The sequence below is a fragment of the Ambystoma mexicanum genome, chromosome 1q (genome assembly GCF_040938575.1).
Source record: "Ambystoma mexicanum isolate Mex_15411 chromosome 1q, UKY_AmexF1_1, whole genome shotgun sequence".
Taxonomy (NCBI): domain Eukaryota; kingdom Metazoa; phylum Chordata; class Amphibia; order Caudata; family Ambystomatidae; genus Ambystoma; species Ambystoma mexicanum.
Window position 1 is genome coordinate 1,555,991,167 of NC_090922.1, and position 17,131 is coordinate 1,556,008,297.

At 51.1% G+C, this 17,131-nt stretch overlaps 1 pseudogene; it reads left to right on the plus strand.

Annotated features, from left to right (window-relative positions):
* The first annotated feature begins 3,440 nt into the window (after nucleotides 1-3,440).
* The window catches only part of LOC138552295 (zinc finger protein 160-like), a 64,186-nt pseudogene continuing 50,495 nt past the window's right edge, over nucleotides 3,441-17,131 (plus strand).

A 17,131-nucleotide genomic window follows, 5' to 3' on the forward strand; every position in this document is an offset into this window, starting at 1 on the left:
ATGGGCAACCCTGGAATATGTATCTAGAGAAAATGCTATATTGGAACTAGTCTCTGAGCTAGTGGTTGTACTCAATGTAAATAGTGACCATGACATATTAAAACTTACAATGGCCTTACCCCTCAAGAGATCATTGCTAGCTGGCACAGGAGGTATATTATGCTATAATACTGGAGGCCAGATATATTGGTTTAAAGCTAATATTGATAAAATTACCTGCGAAATATACGATCCATACTACCTATGCAGAGTAACTTTTAGGTCATTTTGTGCTGATGAAATTGGGGATGGTTGCCCAGACTAGCAGCAAGGGCTGCGACATTTGGTGGACACCAGCAATTGGCAATTGGGAAAAAGCTTTAAAAACCTTTCGAAATTGTGATTCCTGAATCCAACCAGAAGATGTGGAGGGAGATTCTGAATTTAAAACCATAAGAAGTCCCTCTGTAGTGAGAGATAAACAAATAAGCCAAATAAAGATTGCATACAAAGCTTGGGTCAGAAACTGGAGATTCTCTCTCTAAAGAATGGAGAACGGCAAAAGGTGATCGGGGCTCTTTGTGGCAAAAATACTCGTACCATCTGGCCAAATGTCCAAAAAGAAAAAAACGCTGATTAACCCATTTGGTACGGAGATATGGACAAAGTTTGTGGAGCCAAAAATGGGACGCAATTATGCCCTCCCCCTTACCCCCAAGGTCTGAGCCTGCTCTGTGTGCATGCTGGCCCTTGGACATCAGCCCAGAACCCTGAAAGAACTAATCGTTCAACTTAAGAACTCGAGCGCACCAGGCAGAAATGGCTCGCAAACATAGTCCTAGAGAGGGATCCAGAAGGCTGAGCCCTTATATCAGGCACACTCTTTCATAGGGTATGTAGAGATCCGCAATCCCGCAAACTTGGCAGCAATCTATATTATAGCTATATATAAAAAACGGAGTAGATCCCTCCCTGAGAATTATACATTGCTGTCGATGTTAGATGTGGCCGGTAAAGTCTTTGCCACAGTGGTGTTGAAGGAGCTACAAGCCTGGGTAGAGAGGAAGAACATTTTGCCCTTCTGTCACATGGGCTTCTGCCCAGACTCATCTACGATACCTAATGTCAGAGTAATCGATCACCTTATTAAGAGAGTAATAACATAGGAAGGGCCTGGTCTTTATATCACGTACGTAGACTGTAGGGCGGACTTGGACCAAGTAAATTGGTCGCTGCTGTGGAGCAAAATGATGAATCTTGGATGCCCTGAGTGGCACCGCTCCATCGTTAAATCACTATATAGTAATACGACTGCTAGGGTACGCCTGTGCAATGAGTTGCATAAATAAACGGGGTCAAGCAAGGTTGTGTGCTGGCCCCCCTGCTATTCAATTTATATCTGCCGACTTGCCAGAGTGGCTATCAAATACTCCAAATTGTTCTCCTAAGATCGGGGCTACCAGAGCCTCTTGCCTATTATATGCTGATGACCTGGTAGTACTCGACTACACCTACATGGGAATGAAATCTGTGCTCCATAAACTATTTGGCTATGCTTCTCAAAAGCTCAAAACAGGCTATTGTGTAACATGGATAAGGCCAAGACCATATTAGTTACAACTAGGAAGACAAACAAAGCTGTGCTTATTACATCTTAGCGACCCATAGAATATGTAACTCGCTGCCCGTACTTGGAGGTCAGCACACTTGCCAACTACAGCTCTATGAAGCTGGCTAAACCTAGAAAAGCTAAACAGTTACCCTCTCTCTTTTACAGGAGGGAATTCTAAAGCTATACCATCAATGCTTTTGTCTCGCGATTCCATATGGACTAGAGGCGCTGAGTGTGAATAATGTAGTCTGGTTAAATCCCCTGTAAGATAGATTTCTGAGAACAATGCTAAATCCTGCCTACCACGATGGAGCATCTTAGGCTGGAACTGGGGCTGGTATTTCTGGGTGGTCAGGGCCAAAGGAAATGTGGTGAATTATATATAGACTCTAAAGCCAAGCCTAAGTGCCCACTTCTGAAAGTAATGGGTGCTGTTGGCGATGGAAAACCGACTTCCCTTCCCTCCACTCACCAGGTACTCGGTGCTCGCTCTCCCCCCTCCACTCCCCTGGTACTCCATGCTCACTATTCCCCTCACTCCACCCCCTGGCCCTCAGTGCTCGCTCTTCCCCTCCCCCATTCCCCAGGTACTCAGTGCTCGCTCTTCCCCTCCCCCATTCCCCAGGTACTCAGTGCTCACTCTTCCCCTCCCTCCACCCCCCTGGTACTCAGTGCTTGCTCTTCCCCTTACTCCACACCCCTGGTACTCAGTGCTTGCTCTTCCCCTCCCTCCACTCTCCTGGTTCTTGGTGCTCACTCTTCCCCTTCTCCCACTCCCATGGAACTCAGTGCTCCCTCATCCATGCCCTCCACTCCCCTGGTACTCAGTTCTCGCTCTTCCCCTCCCTCCACTCCCCTGGTACTCAGTGCTCACTCTTCCCCACCCCCATTCCCCTGGTACTCAGTGCTCACTCTTCCCCTCCCTCCACCCCCCTGGTACTCAGTGCTTGCTCTTCCCCTCCCTCCACTCCCCTGGTACTCAGTACTCTCTCTTCCCCTCCCTCCACTCCCCTGGTACTCAGTACTCACTCTTCCCCTCCCTCCACTCCCCTGGCGGGGTGCACAATCTCACACAGAAGAGCTGCTCGTTTTAGGAATTAAGATAGTGGGAGTTTGTGATAAATGAAATAAAGGTTAATAAGCGTTTATTCCCCCAGTGACACTTAAAACCCCCTTCGCCTCCCACTCCTGCTGAAGAGGTACTCCTACTTTTATGTGAGTTGTCCTGTCCCGGTTTTTTACTTTTAAATCGTGCAGTGTGGGGGATGGGGGAGGCATAGCTCTCAAACATTTGTGCTGCAAAGGCGGGTGAAATCACCGATTTTGTTTTTGGCGGGTGAGAGGCCCATTGGAATGAATGGGCCTGCAGGAGGCTTGGCGGGTGATTCAGCCCTTTACAAGGCGGGTGACACCCGCCAAAAGCGTGTGAGTTGAGAGCTATGGAGGGGTGCAGCTGCTGCCTGTTAAGCCCCCCTCCTCCCCAACCTCCCCACTTGGGACGGGACCTGCACATCCTCTCACACCTTTTCTGCACATTGTAAAAAATGTTAAAAAAAACCTTATGCAGAATCAGAATTCCTAACGCGTCCCTCTTCATGACCGAGTGTGCGCATGCGCACCATTCGGCTGCACCCCTGGACGCCCCCCGCCCCCACTAGGGCCCCCATTAGAACACAGGGGGCATTCAGCAGCAATGCATCGCACCCGCCCTGACCCCAGCACTGCTCGCTATGGGGACCCCGTCCCTCAGGCACAGAAGGTGGGGGACACTCGCCGACTACCAGAGCAGGAACGAAAACCCGGCCTGGATTCCCGCCACGCAATGCATGGTGTGGAGTGCACTGCATTCCCTCGTGTGAGCTTCAACAGCTGCACATGACTGCACTGCTCAGGTTAGCCGCACACTCACTCCGGTCATTATTACTCATTAATGCCTCATAACCGTCATGAGATGCATGAGAGCCCCGCGAAGGAGGGTGCCCGCACTAGAGGCTGGGGCCCACCCTAAATGCCATGTGGCACTGCGAGCTCCGGTGGCCGAGATCCAGGCCGGGTTTTCCTTCTCTCTCTGGCCGCATGTGGGGACGGGAGTTTCGGTCTCATTCCCTCTCCGAGTTGGTGAACTATTTGGGGGTTTCCTGTCTGCACAGACCCTGCTCGGCCGGATCCCACGGTGAGACCCCACGGGTTATCTTTATACATTCACTGCAGTTAAATGCTGTGGGTCTGAAGGGCCACTCCAGCTGTGGGTCTGAAGGGCCACTCCAGCTGTGGGTCTGAAGGGCCGCTCCAGCTGTGGGTCTGAAGGGCCACTCCAGCTGTGGGTCTGAAGGGCCGCTCCAGCTGTGCGTCTGAAGGGCCACTGCAGCTGTGGGTCTGAAGGGCCGCTCCAGCTGTGGGTCTGAAGGGCCACTGCAGCTGTGGATCTGAAGGGCCACTCCAGCTGTGGATCTGAAGGGCCGCTCCAGCTGTGGGTCTGAAGGGCCACTCCAGCTGTGGATCTGAAGGGCCACCGCAGCTGTGGATCTGAAGTGACTCTCCAGCTGTGGGTCTGAAGGGCCACTCCAGCTGTGGGTCCGAAGGGCCACTCCAGCTGTGGGTCCGAAGGGCCACTCCAGCTGTGGATCCGAAGGGCCACTCCAGCTGTGGGTCTGAAGGGCCGCTCCAGCTGTGCGTCTGAAGGGCCACTGCAGCTGTGGGTCTGAAGGGCCGCTCCAGCTGTGGGTCTGAAGGGCCACTGCAGCTGTGGATCTGAAGGGCCGCTCCAGCTGTGCGTCTGAAGGGCCACTGCAGCTGTGGGTCTGAAGGGCCGCTCCAGCTGTGGGTCTGAAGGGCCACTGCAGCTGTGGATCTGAAGGGCCACTCCAGCTGTGGATCTGAAGGGCCGCTCCAGCTGTGGGTCTGAAGGGCCACTCCAGCTGTGGATCTGAAGGGCCACCGCAGCTGTGGATCTGAAGTGACTCTCCAGCTGTGGGTCTGAAGGGCCACTCCAGCTGTGGGTCCGAAGGGCCACTCCAGCTGTGGGTCCGAAGGGCCACTCCAGCTGTGGATCTGAAGGGCCGCTCCAGCTGTGGGTCTGAAGGGCCACTCCAGCTGTGGGTCTGAAGGGCCACTCCAGCTGTGGATCTGAAGGGCCACCGCAGCTGTGGATCTGAAGTGACTCTCCAGCTGTGGGTCTGAAGGGCCACTCCAGCTGTGGGTCTGAAGGGCCACTCCAGCTGTGGGTCTGAAGGGCCCCTCCAGCTGTGGGTCTGAAGGGCCCCTCCAGCTGTGGGTCTGAAGGGCCACCGCAGCTGTGGATCTGAAGTGACTCTCCAGCTGTGGGTCTGAAGGGCCACTCCAGCTGTGGGTCTGAAGGGCCACTCCAGCTGTGGGTCTGAAGGGCCACTCCAGCTGTGGGTCTGAAGGGCCACCGCAGCTGTGGATCTGAAGTGACTCTCCAGCTGTGGGTCTGAAGGGCCACTCCAGCTGTGGGTCTGAAGGGTCACTCCAGCTGTGGGTCTGAAGAGCCCCTCCAGCTGTGGGTCTGAAGGGCCACTCCAGCTGTGGGTCCGAAGGGCCACTCCAGCTGTGGGTCCGAAGGGCCACTCCAGCTGTGGGTCTGAAGGGTCACTCCAGCTGTGGGTCTGAAGAGCCCCTCCAGCTGTGGGTCTGAAGGCCCTCTTTCACTGGCACTGTGTGTGTTGCTCTCTCTGTGCAGAAACACCATCACGGTGGCACTGCTGGGGGTCAAGGCACATCTTCACTCTGAGACAGGTGTGTGAAGGGAAGCCCCACTCAGCCTGCTTTGGAGTGAAGACCAGGCGCGCGCGCGCGTGCGTGCGTGCGTACACACCGTCACTCTAAGGCTGCTGTAGTGACATTTTCATGGTCTCCAGACGCTGTCGTGTCTCTGAGTTAAAGTGGGATGGCGGCATGCTTATTGAGGGAGAGAGGGCTAGGATGGATGCTCTGCACATCTGTCGATAGGTGCAGGAGCAACCAGCTTCTGTGCCTCTGAGTTTTGTGGGTGTGTTTTGTGCACTGGGCTTGTGTCTGTAAGGGTGGTGTCCGGTGCTTGGGTTAATGGGTTTGTTGGTTGCTTTGCTAGCCCTCTGGGCATGTGCTGTACGTTGGGTCCGTGGGTTGTTTAGGAGAGAGAAGAAATGGTTATAATTATTATAATTGGTTATTTATAACGCGCTTAATATCCAGAGGTTTCTAAGCGTGGACCTGGGGATCGAACCTGTGTTGCTTCCAAGGTGAGCGTGTTGCCCCTGAGCTATCATCCAATGATATTGTGGTTATTGGGTGATGTTTATTTGTAGTTCTGTTATGGTTTGTAGCAGCAGCCATTGTATGGGGTCGGCATTCATTCCGCTCGTGAGGATGGTCGTTGTATAGTTCTATATTTATCTTGAAGAGGTGAATAGCCAGGTTTGAAAGTTTGGGGGTCTTCTGTCGGGATCGAGTTCCATAGTTTGGCTTTCAGATGGGAGAAGGAGGTTCCTCAGAATTGTCTTTTCAAGTGGTGTCTGATCTTAGGTGTCTTCTCGGATGGCATTAGGTGATTTTTGTTGAGATGACTTTGGCTCCTCGTCCGAGTAGTGCTTTAGGGCAATGCAGAGGGCTTTGCAGTTGATGTGTTTCTTTACTGGAAGACAGTGTCGTCTTCCCAGAGCCGGTGTGATGTGTTCTCTTCTCCTTAGTCTCAGGTGTGAAGACGCACACAACGCAGGCTTGTTTTACCACAAGTGCTGCTGCGACTTCAGAAAATGATCACAACAATAAAGCAAGAAAATTAACTAAGTTTCCATCAAAAGCCGTTCTCCGGATTAGAAGGCAAGACCCTGAAATAAACCAGAATAAAGAACAAGTGACAAAAAAGTGGCAGATGAACAACTGTGTAAGGGTGCAATGTCATAAAAGTGTGAGGTAGAAGAAAAGTAGCAACGCAAAGAAACCTATGTTCAGTTGACAGCATTCCCAAAGGTCGTGACCCACAGTGTTTGTACCGCTTCTGAAAACGGGGCAATGTTCCTACTCCCAAAACTGCTGAGGCAATCCTGCTCCAGCTGGTATCTTCCTGCGACACCCGAGCATTAGCTTGCGTAGGGTGGCATAAGTCTTGAAGTCAGTGAGAGGTGGGTGATGCTAGGCCTTTGGAACGGTCAGCACAGAGTTTCCAAGCCCAGCGTAGTACTCTGTGTTGGCTGTTAGTACTATCCTGGTCCACTAATGGGTAGGCCACGACCTCCAGCCCCCGCCTTCTCATGAGAAGGTACTAGTTGGCCACAATCTCTAGTGCCACTTTTTACGGGAAGGTACTGGCTGGCCATAAACTCCAGTGCCCCTTCTCGTGGGAAGGTACAGGTAGGCCATGATCTCTAGTGCCTCTTCTCATGGGAAAGTACACGCAGGCCACAATCTCTAACGCCTCTACTCATGTGAAGGTACAGGTAGGCCATGATCCCTACTGCCCTTTCTCATTGGAAGGTACGGGTAGACCATGATCTCTAGCGCCTCTTCTCATAGGAATGTACAGGTAGGCCACCATCTCTAGCGCCTCATCTCATTGGAAGTTACAGGTAGGTCACAGTCTCTAGTATCCTTTCTCGTGGGGCGGTACGGGTAGGCCATGATCTCTAGCGCCTCTTCATATTGGAAGGTATGGGTAGGCCATGATCTCTAGTGCCCCTTCTCAATGGAAGGTACGGGCAGGCCACGATCTCTAGTGCCCCTTCTCATGGGAAGGTACAGGTAGGCCACCATCTCTAGCACCCCCCCCTTCCCCCTGCTCGTGTCCCATAGTTGTGGCAAACTTGTTTTTTTCCCCCTCGCAGGATTCTCAAACTTAGGTAGCATTTGTACCTAATACGCACTCACTGTCTAAATGTGGTAAACTTGGTTTTTCCCCCTCGCAGGATTCTCAAACCTAGGTGGCATTTGTACCTAATACGCACTCACTGTCTAAATGTGGTAAACTTGGTTTTTTCCCCCTCGCAGGATTCTCAAACTTGGGTGGCATTTTGACCTAATACGCACTCACTGTCTAAATGTGGTAAACCTGGGCTTGCCGCTCACTTCCTGCCTTCGTGCTCTTGCTTCGTCTGTCCCCCCTCCCCCTTTCCCCCTACTCCATGGTGCTCTTTATCTCGCCTATCTTCTCTAACTGCTTCTCTATTGACTATCCTGCTCTCCTCACTAAATCTGGTAGGAAAAAGTTTAAAAAGGACATCCTGGTCTCCAACCCAGGCCTCCCTATCGCTGACACCTACACTAGTGCCTGCTCCAAGGAAACTCTTACTGACATCCTCTTTTTCGTGCCCTCGCCTGACCTATGGACCCTTCATATGGTCTCCGTGCTCTCTCCTTTTTCCTCTTCTCCCATTAATGGTGGCACCCGTTGGGATGTCCTCTTGGCCTCCTTCCTCTCCTCTAAGGCCATCATTAATGTCTACGCTAATGGGACTGTCCTGGTCCAAGGCCCTCAGGCCAACCTTCACCTCTTTGATAGACGCTTGCCACGCCTCATCAACTTCCTTTCCTCTCCTGCTGTCCCCCCTCATCTGTCCTCGGCTACCTTGCCTCTACCCTCCCTCCCTGCCCCCTCTCGTGCTCCTTCTTCACCTCCCTCTTCTACACCTCCGCAGGGCGTACCTCTGATCTGTACCCCTCCCCGGAAATCCTTCAAGGATGGCAACCTTCTCCACATTGCCACACTCAACGCTCGCTCTGCCATCAGGCATTCCTCTGATATCTGTCACCTTCTTGAGGAACTGGACCTTGACGTCCTCGGTCTTACTGAGACATGGTTCACGGCCAGCTCTGTCACCAGCTTTGACACACTCCTACCTGATGGCTACAAGATCCTCTCCTTGCCCAGACCCAACCGTGCAGGGGGGGGGGTAGCCCTTATCTTCCCTGAGTGGATTCCTGCCACTGTCACTCCTACGCAGACCTACTCCTCTTTTGAATGTCTTGTCTGCCGACTCTCTCTCTCTCCTAGCCATTCCCTTACCGTGGCTACTATCTATCGGCCACCTGGACAACTTTCCTCCTTCCTCTCTGAGTGGGCTGACCTCTCCTCCTCACTCCTGTCCTCTACCACTCAACTCCTCTTTCTTGGTGACTTCAACATCCACCTAGATGCCTCCTGTCCCCCCACTGGACTCGTTTGTGACCTCTGCGACTCTCTCTCACTCTCTATTCTCCCGTCTGGGCCTACTCATTCTGCAGGGCACACTCTTGATGCTCTGATCTCTTCTGACCTTCCCCTCTCTGTCCCTCTCTCCACTCCTCTCTCCTGGAGTGATCACTTTCTCCTATCCACCCACCTTACCCTCCCTACCCCACAGGCAAAGCCACCCTCATCATTGCCACCCACCTTCTCGGTCATCTGACCCATGAAGCGCGTGTCAGTTGCGGCTTTCGCTGCCACCTTCTCGCCCCCCTTCCCCCTTCGGCTGACTCCCACCCTGACACAGCTCTCTCCACTCTTCACTCTGCTATATCTGATACTCTTGATATCCTTGCCCCCGTCATGAGAATCCGCCTGAAGCCCAAAGCCAAATGTAACTCCTGGTATGATTCGGATCTCGTCACCCTAAAACGCAAGTGCAGGGTGGCAGAGAGGAAATGGCGTGCTTCATGTTCATCCTCTGACAAACTGGCCTGCCGCCTGCTCCAAAGGCAATACCGTCTCTCTGTTCTCACCAAGAAGAGAGCCCTTATCCAAGCCCGCATCTCTGCGGCATCGAACAACTCGGCTGAACTCTTTAAAATCTGCAAGGAGCTTGCCAACCCTGCTGCAGTCTCTACCTCTCCTGTCCCCTCCCAGGCCCTCTGCACTGCACTGGCCTCCCACTTCATCTCTAAAACTCAGGACATCCTGTCCTCACTCTCCTCCTATCACCTCCCCCCCTCTCTTCCCTGCTCTTCCTCTGGCCCTTCTGCAGCCCCCCCTCCTCCCTCCTTCTCTGCCTTTCCCCTTTTTTCTGCTGACGAGGTTTCCAGACAAGTCCGATCTATGAAAGTCTCGTCCAAACAGATTCACCCCTGTTCCTCCAAAACTATCAAGGACCACATCGACTCCCTGGCTCCTGCCCTGGCTGACTTTTGCAACCACTCCTTCGCCTCTGGAGTCTTCCCATCCCTCCTCAAGCACTCCCTTGTGCACCCTCTCCTTAAGAAACCCTCTGCCGACCCCTCCTGTCCGGCTAACTATCGCCCAATCTCCATCACTCCCTTCCTGGGCAAGCTCCTGGAGAAACTGGCCATCTCCCAGCTTAACCTCCATGCTGAAGCTGTTGATAGTCTCCATGACCATCAATCTGGCTTCAGAGCGGCCAGAAGCACGGAAACTGCTCTCCTGAACATCCGTGAGGACCTGCTCTTGAACCTCGACTCCAACACTCCGTGTGTTCTCATTCTGCTCGATCTCTCTTCTGCCTTTGACACTGTCAACCATGCCATCCTGCTCAACCGTCTCCGTGATAACCTGGGTATCACTGGTCAGGCTCTGGCGTGGCTGACCTCTTTCCTTTCCAATCGACCCTCCCAGGTCCAACTTGGGTCCTTCCTCTCTGACATCTTTTTCTCCACCTTTGGCGTTCCCCAGGGATCTAATCTCTCTCCCTGGCTGTTCAACCAGTATCTGGCACTCCTTGCCCACCGCATCGCCGCCCTCTGCCCCAACTTTCAGTGCTATGCGGACGATACCCAGCTCATTTTCAGGCTACCCTCGGCCTCCTCCTCTCCCTCCCTCATCTCTGACTGTCTGTCTGCTATCCAGGAATGGTGTGCTGCCAATGACCTCTGCCTTAATGCTAGTAAGACTGAGATCCTACTCATCGGCACACCCACTCCCTCCTTCCCTGCAGCTCTCTGGCCGGCCTCTCTTGGCCCTCTTCCTGCTCCTACCTGCAAGGCAAAAAACCTCGGGGTCATCTTCGACTCCACACTCTCCTTCTCTCCTCATATATCTGACGTCTCTAAGAAGTCACATTACCAGCTGCACCTCCTCAGAGGTATTCTTCCCTTCCTCTCCTTCCCCCAGAAGCTCACTGTCTCCCGAGCCCTGGTTCTCTCGAAGCTGGACTACTGTAACAGCCTCTATCTTAATCTGCCTGCCTCCACTCTCCGCCCTCTGCAACTCATCCAGAACAGAACTGCGAGACTTGTCCTTGGCCTCAAGCCCAGGGACCGTATCTCTCCAGGACTGAAATCTCTACACTGGCTCCCAGTGGCTGCGAAGATTAAGTTCAAAACCCTCTGCATTGTCCACAAGGCCTTCTGGGGCCTGGGGCCTAAATACCTTCAACTCTCTCTTCCTAAATATCTTCCTTCCCGAGCCCTACGCTCATCGGTCTCCAACTCCCTCAGGGTCAGCCTCTTCTCGAAGCAACGAGCTGGGGGTAGATCTCTCTCCACGGCAGGGGCCTCCCTCTGGAACAGCCTTCCTGCCTCCCTGAAACTTGAGGAGAACCATCTCCGGTTCCGGAAGCACCTCAAAACCTTCCTCTTCACTTCTGCTTTCTCTCTCCCTCTCCCCTGCTAAATTCTTCACCAAAACCGCACTGATTCTGCAACTGGGCCACTCGCACCAACCTCGGTCCTGGGCCCAGTCACTCTTCACTTGCACTGCCTCCCTGGCAACCCCTGCACTGCGGGACTGTCTCTGTATCACTACAGCCCCCCCCCAGCACTTGTCTGCACTTACCTTGCACTTGCCACCAGCTGGCCCTATTTATTTACTATTTTATTCTATTCTACTATTTGTACTGCACTCCCCCCCTCCCCCTTCCCCTTGCACTTTTTCCCTTCCCCCTACCCCTGCACTTGGGCGGTCTGAATGACACCTGGCCTAGTAGGATCGTTGTCTGTCTTCCCCTTGTTCCCCCCCTCCCTGCCTCGTCGCGCCTTGAAACACTTGTGTATAGGCGCGTTACAAATGCCATATCATATCATATCATATCATATCATACCCCTTCGCATTAGAATGCTAGGTTAGACCACAATCTCTAGCGCCCCTTCTCATGGGAAGGTACGGGTAGGCCATGATCTCTAGCGCCTCTTCTCATGGGAAGGTATAGGTAGGCCACAATCTCTAGTGCCTCTTCTCATGGGAAGGCACGGGTAAGCCACAATCTCTAGCGCTCCTTCTCATGGGAAGGTACGGGTAGGCAATGATCTCTAGTGCCTCTTCTCATGGGAAGGTACAGGCAGGCCACGATCTCTAGCGCCTCTTCTTATGGATAGGTACAGGTAGGCCATGATCTCTAGCGCCTCTTCTCATGGGAAGGTACTAGTTGGCCACGATCTCTAGTGCCTCTTCTCATGGGAAGGCACGGGTAAGCCACAATCTCGAGCGCTCCTTCTCATGGGAAGGTACGGGTAGGCAATGATCTCTAGTGCCTCTTCTCATGGGAAGGTACAGGCAGGCCACGATCTCTAGCGCCTCTTCTTATGGATAGGTACGGGTAGGCCATGATCCCTAGCGCCCTTCTCATGGTAAGGTATAGGTAGACCATGATCTCTAGCGCCCCTTCTCATGGGAAGGTATAGGTAGGCCATGATCTCTAGCGCCTCTTCTCATGGGAAGGTACTCTTTCTCACATTTTCTGTCCCACTCAAATTCCACTCCTCTCCTCAAAAGGGCTCTCAATCTAATTATGCCATCAGCATCATTTTCCACAAATCAATGATAAAATTCTATCGTCCCTAGAAACAATCTCAATTCAGCTTTATTTCTCGGAGGTTGCATCCTTTTTATACCATCTACCAAATCTCTTTTTGGTCTCAGGCCATCCTGAGATATCTCATGACCCAAATACTCTACCACTCGGGTAGAAAAAACACACTTTTCCCCTCGCAGTGTTATGCCATGATCCTTAAAGATCCTCAACACCGTCTCCACCCTCTTCTCCAATTCCTCCTCACTCCTCCCACATACAAGCACATCATCCTGAAAACACCAAACATCATTCACTCCCTTCAACAGCTTATCCATGACTTTTTGGAACACCGATGAGGCTGATATCAGTCCAAAGGGCATGCCGCGAAACTGGTAAATCCCTTCATAAGTGATGAAAGCTGTAAGTTTTCGAGATTCAACATCCAAATTAATTTGGTGATATGCACTTGCCATATCTAACTTAGCAAACAATTTCGCATTTCCAATCCGACTCAATAGTTCACCCATATTTGGAAGAGGATGTCGGTCAGCTATCACACACCTATTAAGTTCCCTCAAGTCTACACAAACCCTTAAATCACCATTAGACTTTTTTTACCACTACCACCGGGGAAATCCACTCTACAGCTTTAGCAGGTTCAATAATCCCCGCCTTCTCTAGTTTCCTCAGCTCCTCCCTTACCGCATCGCGCATGGTCACTGGCAAGGGTCTTAGTTTGGCACAAACAGGCCTGCTCCCATCTTTCAATACAATCTTGTGCACCATCCCTTTGAGACATCCCACACCTTTGTTAAAGACTTCCGGGTACTTCTCAATTAGACTGTTTTCACCAGTTCCTAAAGCGTTACCTATATTTAGCACTTGTTCTTTGCTATTTGGATCCAGTCTGATGCCTAATCCCCTTTGCTCCCTCTATCCAAGCAGGGTCTCTCCTTTCTTTGTAACGTAAATCTTATCACAAGTTGTCCTTCCTTTAAAACTGAAATGAGCGGTACAACATCCCAACAATTCTATTCTTCCCCCATTGTAGCCTCCAGGATTCTTGTCAGACGGGCCTAAATCTTCCATTCGACCACATACAATTTTCTCATACGTAGCCCGTGACATCAATGTGATTTTTGAACACGAATCTGCTAACATTTTCACTCGCTGTACATTCAACACAACCCAAGCAGATGGATGTTCACACTCATCCTCCTCAGTACACTCCACCATGTTCACTGTGACAATCATTCTCTGAATCTCCTCCTTCATCTGATGATCCTATATCACATTCCTCAACAAATATAGTCCCCTTTCCCCCACTAATACGGTAATTCTTACAACAATTTTATAAAATGCCCCCACTTTTTACATATATTGCAGTTGGCTCACCTCCCAGGGCATATGGGAGAGGCGGATAAATGGCGTGCACTTCCACACCTGAAGCATAATCGGTCATCCCTCTTTGGACCTTTCTGCCCACCATCTTTCTGGGTCACCTTACTACCCATCTGACTTTCCCCACCTTTACCCTGAATAACATCATTTCACTTCACATATTTATCTTTCTGTTTCCTTTTTTATCTTGGACCATCTTGTCACCCACTCTCAGCACCTCAGTTGCTTGGGAGGGCTTTGTATCTTTATTGGTTAATGTCGCCACACATTGTAGGGTATGTCCTATTCTCTTAGCAATACCTATGACTACCTCCAAACCAGGGTCATCTTTCAACCACACCTCCTCGCGGATCTTATCATTTGAGCAGTGCAACATAAATTGGTCCCTTTATATTAGTAGGGGTGTACCGAATAGTGAAATTACTATTCGGCCGAATACCGAATAGTTAGCAAAACTATTCGGCCGAAGCCGAATAGTGAGCCGAATAGTTGTTTTTTTAAATACATTGTCCAGCACATGAGAAATACTGCTTCGCAAGACAGTAAAGAGCATGTGAATGCGCGCATCATGGATGCACACAATCAGCTGCCCTTTTTCAACCCCATTTGAGCATTTGCACAACCAAAAGAGGCCCTAGAAATAATTTTTAAATTGGCCCCATATTACACATTTTCAGCAAGCCTAACCCTTTCCCTATGGGAAAATTTGGCCAATACTGCGATGCGCCGCAACGGAGGGGACATGGGAGAACATCACGGGACAATGGAGGGGGTGGGGGGACATTGCAGAACACCACGGGACAACAGAGGGGGTGGGGGGACATGGGAGAACATTGCGGGACAACGGAGGGGGTGGGTGGGGGCACCATAAAAATAAAAAATAAAAGCATTGCAAGGATCCTGCTAGGATCGGACTCCAAGTGGCTTGCTCTGTCCCACTATCTCTCTCCTGCTTATCCTTCTATCTTCAACCTCTTTTTCTCTCTCTCTCTTCCATCACTCTGTCTTCCTCTCTGCCTGTCTCTCTCGCCCTCTAGGTGCCTCTCTCTCTCTATCCATACCTCTGTCTCCCTCTCTCTCTCGCAATATTTTAATCTTTCACACTGTTTCCCTGTCTGTTTCTTCTTCTCTCACTCCTCCCTTTGTTTCCCTCTCTCTCCCTTTCTCTCTCTCTCCCGCTTTCTCTCCCTGTAGCTCTCTCTCTGTTTCTCTCTATCTGTACCTCACTTCCCCTCTCTCTCCTCCCTCTGCTTCTCTCTCTGTCTCTCGCTCTCCCGCTGTCTCTCACTCTCTGCCTATCTGTGCTTTACTCCATCCCCCCCTCCCCATCTCTCTCTATCTCTACCCCTCTTCCCCTGCCACTCGCTCTGCCCGGCCCCTCATGTACCCCCTTTGCAAGCGATGCCCTTCACAGCCTGTATTTCTCGTATTGCCTCCTGCCCACTAGGACGGTTTTACTGTGATGGTTTCAAAGGAAGACGTGCCCTGGGTGAGGGTACGCTTAGCCTTTGCTTTTATAATGCCAGCCTTTTGCTTTGTGTGCATGCCAGCTCATCTCTGCCCTTTGCCTAGCACCGTGCCAACCTTTGGAGCTTTAGTTGAAGGCTCCAAGCATCCCTGACACACATCACTTCCCAGAGCTAGACATGCTTCTATGCTGCTATTTGTTTGCTAAATCAAAGAAACAGGATAAGCCTCAAACTTTAAAATAGGACTACAACTTGGCAGTGACATTGGTAGCGTGGCGGGGCAGAGTTCTGCGATGTACTCTTGTGGGCAGTGACTACATATTCTAGAATGCTAATGCAGGTCGAAAGCTGTTTTCCCAAATGCAAGCCATGCCATTGTATTGCAAGTAAACGCAGTTCAAACTGTGCCAGTGCATTCTTCTTTCACCATGTTATTGGGGGGTGTGGGAGGGGGGGGTGCATGTACAGGCCCACTCTGAGAAGTAATCCAGAATTTCCTTTAAGGATCGCGAGATAGCCTAAATACACATATTTTAAAATAAAATGCTTTGAGTGCTATGCAGTAAATGAAGGCATTATTTCCCCATGAGCCGGCTAGTTGGCATGGGGAGGAAACTTTGCAGGCAAGCATGGATCCAGTGTTTGAAGCGCTAGGAGAAGAGCCACTGCACGTGGCAGGGTATTTGGGTCCTGGGATTGGGGGCATGGATCCAGTGTTTGAAGCGCTAGGGTGGTGTGAGAGAACTCTAGGAGAAGAGCCACTGCACGTGGCAGGGTATTTGGGTCCTGGGATTGGGCTGAAAGGGGTAAACAAATACCACTCAACTCGCAGGCATTTGCCGGCTGCAACCCATAAAGCAGGCCTCATACCTCTGCAAAGACTTGAATGGGTCCTCACAGCCACACAAAAAATACACGGTTTCAACCCCCCCTCTCCCCCTGCAGACACAAGGTATGAGTAAAAAGTATGCCGTACCCCTCTCCCCCCATTCCCCCCCTCCCGCAGGGCACCACAGCACATAGAATGGCACACAGACACGGAGAGCACGCTTTATCAGAAGAGCTGGACTCACAACACACGTATACATTTTTATAAATATACGAACAAAAGACTTACCTGATGCCGCCTCGATGTCCATCTTTCTTCTGGTCGTCTTCTTCTAGTCTCGGCCTCGGTGCAGGGTATTTTTCTTGTGCTGCTTGCAGCAGCCAGTAAGCTATCAGCTTAGTGGCTACTGCTGCTTTTCCCACTGTCCTACTTTCTAGGATTGGCTATCGTCTCTCACATTGAGAGACGATTGTCAATCATAGAAAGAGGACTTACAAAAAAAAAAAAAAGATTTTTTTTTTTTAACTTCGGCTTCAAGCAAGTATTCCAAGAACCTTCGGCCGAAGCCGAATAGCTGATTTTCAGCCGAAATTCGGCCGAATATTTACTCGAAGCCGAAGTTCGGTACAGCCCTACTTTATATGCTCATTCAGCCCCCCACCAGATTTGCAATTCAAGGACAGGTGTCTCAGCGCCGTGATGTACTCTTCCACGGTCTCCCCTTCATGTTGGAATCTCATTCCAAAGTGGTATCTCTCAAGCACAGTGCTTATCTTTGACTCAAAGTGTTTGTCTAGTTTGGTTAGCGCTGCGTCAAAATCATTCTCTCCACCTTCCATATCCAATTCTGCACAGTGTCTGGGAGCGTCTCATAGATCCTCTGTCCTTCATAGCCTAGGACATGCATAAACATTGACACCTTCCGTTCAGTGGATATCCCATTGCCACATGTAGCTTTCACATAGTGCAAAAATCCTCTCCTCCAGGGGCTCCACTTAATCCTGGGTGGGCCTGGGGTAGGCATGAACATTTGTGGGCCCGGAACCCCTGACAAAGCCATATCGGATGCAATGTGCACGAGAGAACTCTACATAAATGGGATCACCCCAATGCGGACCAGCACTTGAACATGAGTTCGTTTTCCAATTCACAGGTATCTTCCAGACTCAATGCCACACTTTGCAAT